A 5824-nucleotide genomic window follows, 5' to 3' on the forward strand; every position below is an offset into this window, starting at 1 on the left:
AAGGGTGACTGCACCATCACTCTGCTGTGAGACTTGACCACGTGTGAATTCCAGTAGTAGACACCACCTAAGCTCTAGCTGAGACCAATATTGAAAGAAAATATCATGTGCTCATAGTCACCAATGAGAAACCAGGGAGGTCAATGGTGAATTTAGAAGCCCACGTGGGCTGGCTCTCACCTATATCCCAGAGTGCAAGATACTCTGGCTCTAGCCTTGAAACTCTTCTGCAGCTTTCCAGGAGTTTCCCAGGGGCAGCCTATCCACAGAAGCCCTTATCAGTGTCCCTCTATCATGTAGAGCTTCCTGCTATGGTGGGTTCTTCTCTTTCAACTCTTAGTGAAAGCTACCAGTTCAATGACTCACTTTCTCAGACTTAGTCTTCCTGAACCTTCCACGGCAAAATAGCTAACTTGGTTAATGGTGGCTAGAGCAATCTGCAAGATTCCACATTTTCTCTCTTCTCCTAGAAACCTCATGATTTTTGTTTTGTCAATTATTTATTTATGCTTTCTCCTCAGTTGGTTTCAGAATGGACTTAAGACAGCTCTCACAAAGAAGAGGAACTAAAAATAAAACTTGCAAATGGGGCCATGAAGACCAAGTGCAAGTGAGAGTAGAAGACATAAGGTCTTGGTCAAGAAATGGAGGCGTATGGCCCTGCTAGTTTGCTAAAAGGAGCCACAAAGTAGGCGCTAAGCTCCCTAGAAGCCATGGCTCTACATCTTTGAATAGTCAGCGGAGCAGAGCATTAAACCCTGTGTAGGGCCCTTCTCAACATGGAGCCTTGTGCACCTGCACAAGTCTCCCGCCATGAAGCCGGCCTGATGAAAACTCAGTACGGACACCCTTACATGTTCTTTCTGGCTCACAACACGCTTCCTCTCACTAGAGATAATCGCTATCTAACATGTATGTTAATCAAGTCCTTGCTTTTTCTTTTTACAGTTCATTACCACCCCATGCATATCCCCAACAATATTTTCACTGGTTTTATGTTATAGAAGTGGAATCAAAACTGAATATTCTTTTCTTCTCAATATTCCTGTTGTTAAATTGATCCAACATGTTGTGTGTTATTTACTTATTGTCATTGCTCTATATTATTTCTTGTATGAATATAACACAATTTATTTATCCATTTTAATGCAGATAGACAGAAGGGTTACTTTCCAGTTATGGATGTTTTGAATACTATCTTACATGCGTTTGTTCTTAACTCCTGGCAGTGCTCTGACCCCTTGCCACATTGTATTAGGGCCTGTGAGTTCCTGGCACAGGGATGAAACTGCCTTATTTGTCTTTGAGTTCCAGCACCTCCCTCAGGGATTGGCCCACAGGACACACTCAGTAAGCACTTGCTGAGATATCAAAGTGGGGGAGACAACTTGATGTAGTGGGAAGTAGTATTAAACTTGGGGGCAAAAGTTTGGGGTCGAAGGCCATGCCCCAGCACTTTGTAGCCAAGTAGCCTCAGACATGTTATATCTAAAGGAAAATCTATTCCTTTTTCTTGAAAAAATTTTAAAAGTTCCTTTCTGGTGAGGATTGTGTTAACTTGATCTCTGAAGAATTTCTCAGGATGCGCAAAGAACCTCAGCTGTAAAACCTAATGAAGAAAAAGGAAAAGAGGCTATTATGTGCCCATTGGAAGGTACTGGCTTGACTAAACACCGTAGATAAACCTTGTGCTTATCAGCATATGCTTCCTTCTTTGGTTTTAGAGTCACTAAATATTGCTTCTCAAAATAAAACAGACAAATCAATAAGAAATAGGAACGCGCTCCTAATGAGTTAGTGGTAGGTGAGAATATACCCTGGGAGGGAGCCTGAGCTTCTAATATGCAGATGGACCACTGGGGACCGGGCCATAAGATGCTCCCAGGGGTTAAAATTAGAGTGAGGTAGACAATGTGAGTGAGGGAGTGAGCATGTGAAACAGAGACCATCAAAAAAAAAAAGATCTTTTTGGGGCCGGCCCTGGGCATCGTGGCAGGACTTGGCGCCCTCTGCTTTGGCAGCCCAGGTTCAGATCCCGATGTGGACCCGCACCGCTCATCTGCCATGCTGTGGTGACCCACGTATAGAAAGAGGAGGAAGACCGGTACGGATGTTGGCTCAGGGATGGTCTTCTTCAAGCAAAAAAAGCAAAAGAGGAAGATTGGCAACAGATGTTAGCTCAGGGCTGATCTCCCTCAGCAAAAAAAAAAAAAAAAGAAAAAGAAAAAAAAGGATCTTTTTTACATTTCTCACAGTTTTGCTTTCACATCATCTTTTCCTAAGGCTTTTTTCCTAAATCTTGTCCACATTGGAGGTGTAGCTACCTTGCTTTGATATCTGACTAAATTTCTTGACTTTTCCTCTTGAAAGGCAGCTGAGCTTGATGGCCTAACAACAGTTGTCATTACTCTAGTGGAATTAAGGCGACAACACAACAGGAGCCAACTGGAGGGCAAGCAGCAGGAGACTGGCAATGACTAGTGGTCCATGCTACTGCTTATGTCTTCGCCCATTTCATAACTAAAAGTGTCTGCTGTAAGAGTCTGCGGTCATGCACGTTGAATTCTGTAGGCTATTGTGGGTGAATTAGAAGGGATTAAGATGAATTCTTCCCTGAATTTCATATTCTTCTGGCTAACCCAGTGGCCGTCTACAGAGGGAGGTTAGACAAGATGACGTGGATCTCTGCCAGCACCCTCATTCCTCCAGTCTAAGACTGCTTCTTTTATGGTATATTCTTGAATATCTAAGGAAAGATTTTGCCAGTGTTGGTAAGCCAAATGGCGCATAGCTGTGGTTATGTCACAGCCAGGCATAGTGCTTTGCTTTCTGGCCCTGAGGAACAACTAACAGAACAAACGGAAGCCCTGGAAGACAGATCTGTCTCTGTTTGTCTATAAGCTTGGAGGAGAGTGGGAACAATCTTGCCAGCTCAGCTTCCCTGGGCCAGTTGAAGTGAAAACAAGGATTGTCCACTTATCTCAATAATCAAGGCACAAAAAGGCTCATACAGTTTGGCTGCTTTGGCTTCTAAATCAAGGGCATGACTGTCTCTGCTAGGGTGGACAGCATTTTTGATTCATCATGGGTTGTTCTGTTGTTTCTGAGTCATTGTTGGATAGCAGAAGTGGACAGCTGAAGCCTAGTTCAGGAAATCTTCTTGCACTGAGCAGTATTACAGCTTGTGTTTTGCTTAATTTTTATTCTTAGAACAAGACTTCATTTTGATGGCCATTGTTGTAGACTCAAATACAAGTCAAGTATGTTTGCTCTAACAAGTTAAGATGATGAAATGTGGAAACATCTATTTTTCTTTGTCTCCAAAATTTGCACAAATTTCCTTTCTGGTGAGGACCTATCTCTGGGGATTTCCCCAAAATGCAGCGCTCCTTGGCCGTTCATGGATGGGGCACAAAGGCTGTGATCTTGTGTCTGGCCTTCCTGGTGAATGTCATGTGAGCCTCGGCATAGTGGAGACACACTGATGGTGATACTCCTCTACAAAAAACTAAGCTCTGCATTTTCCTGCCAAAAATCCAAGATTCATAAATAAAAAATAGAGACCAGTCTATTATCCTTGGTGTATTATTCATGATGCCAGTAAAGAATGCTCAACAACTGTGAACTGTATCAGTTAAAAAAGCAAACAAAAAAGGTCACAGGTGGGTAGACTTTTCCAAAAAGCTTACAACTTTGTGTAATAGCTACAGAAATTGATCATGAATGCCAAGCTTAGAAAGGCTTGCTTCTTGTCAAGAGCCTTCATTGTACCCAAACATACAAATAGCAGAGAAGTGATTCATTTAGTGTGCTCAGCACTCTGCAAAGCTTTTAAAAGGCTGTTACCTTGTAAGGGGCATGGGAAACTTGGTGGGGGGAGGATGCCAAAAGGCCTCACAAAAGCCTTGAATTAAATGCCAGTAATAAAGTAAAAAAAAAAAAAAAAAAGGAGGTGGAAGCACATGCTATGTGACCACAGGGGATCTTCCACCAAAGGAGGAAAATATTATGCTCTCTACTCTTTGGCTAAAAAGAGCCAAAGCCAGTGGACAGGAAGCAGGGCAAATGGAAATGTGTGAAAATAATAGAGAGGGAAGCTGAGGCCAAAGCTGTGAATGCTGCACAGCAAGCTGGCCAGCTGGAAAGCTGTGGGTGGGAACATGTGTGGAGAAGCTTCTTTAGAGCTAATGGGCTCTTAATAGGCAAAGCTACAAATAGACTGGAGACCTTACATCCCATGGAGGAGCATTCTAGATTTCTTTGTAGCAGTCATTCATTTTCCGTGATGTGTTTATTTTCTGAGGCCCTGAGATGCATGCCAATGTGAAGTGAAGGCATCGGTGAACCTGGGGATGACAGAAGCACACAGATATCCAAGCACTGTAATTTCCTCCTGCTAGGTTTCTCACTCCCTCAGCAACTCTCCCAGTGTATCCACAATCCAGCGGCCACACTGTAACCCTATAGGAATATGGCAGAGAGAACCAGAGGAGAGAGCAGGCAGAAGATGGGGGAGCCATAGACAGAACTTGACTGGGATTATTGAGGACCTTCCCCTCTGAAGTGGAATAAAATTGAAATGTTCTGTGATAAAAGAAATCGGATAAATATTTCCACTTACCTCTTTCCATATGCTTTTATTGGAATTTCTAGGTGTTTTCTTTGGTAGTTTTCTGGCCACTAGAGGTGGGTGTTTTGTGGTCCCCTGGGGGAAAGCACAATGAATCATGAGCCTTGCGAAGAGTTCTGTGAAGAAGACAAATGGCAGCCACTCGGTGATGGCACAGGGCTGGTTTGTTTTGAGAATAGAGGAATATTGTGTCAGCACCTGTAGCAGTGCGACCCTGGTGAAGGTGCCAGTGATGGTCTCAAATTCTGCTTCACATAGCTGGCAGCCTTTCGGGGAGTGCCATGTTATCACTGGCATGGATCACAGAAGCATTTCTTCCCCCTGTCCTTTTGTATTGGGAGTCACCAAGCCATCAACTTCAATGTAGCCCCTGCAGGTGAAATTGGGAGTTGAAATCTCGCAGGTGAAGTGAGGGACAGTGTCGCCCATGTGACAGGCTTGTGGAAATTGGAAGGTGGGCAGAAGTTGTTGGAATGTCTTTTCCGTAAGCTGGGCCGTGCAGCCATAGAATTTTGGTTGGGGGACATTAAGTGGAATTCCCTGGTTCTACAAATAAGAAATGGGAACTTGAGAGGTAAGCAGCTTTCCTAGGGTCAGGTAAAGATTGTTGAGTCTCCCAGTGGGAGGCTCGGACAGACTTCAGTTCATGCTGATGGAAATGAAGGTGCCCAGGAGAATAAAGGGCTATGTTCAGCAGTGATGCCCATCAGGACCCCGTCACTGAGGGACCAGTGAGAATCGGGGATGACACCTAGGACTGAATGACAGGAAAGAGAGGTCATTTTCCAAAGAACCAGGCTTGTCTCAGGGGGCGGAAAGTAGCTCTGAAAATTGAGAAAAAATGAAATTGCATAGAAATCAGTGACCTAGGGTAGTGAAGCATGTTAAAACAGTTTCCATTGCTCTGGTGACAGACACACAGAGGTGGCCTGCAGACAGGTGATTAAAGAAGTGGGAGCCTCTGAATCTAAGGCTGTCTGCAGATGTGTCCTGTGGCTAACAGCAGGGGATCTGACAGGGTTGTAAATCAGTTGAGTGCCTGTTCTTCCCCCAAAGCTGGAATAAAACCAACAAACAACAACAACAAGAAATGAGGGACACGGTTATCAAGGCCTAATCCTGAAGAACTGAAAGTATTGTGTGCATTTCTCTAAGTTGCCTGCCTATGATGAGGACTGATTCACAGACTTCTGC

This window comes from Equus quagga, chromosome 8 (assembly GCF_021613505.1).
Source record: "Equus quagga isolate Etosha38 chromosome 8, UCLA_HA_Equagga_1.0, whole genome shotgun sequence".
Classification (NCBI taxonomy): Eukaryota; Metazoa; Chordata; class Mammalia; order Perissodactyla; family Equidae; genus Equus; species Equus quagga.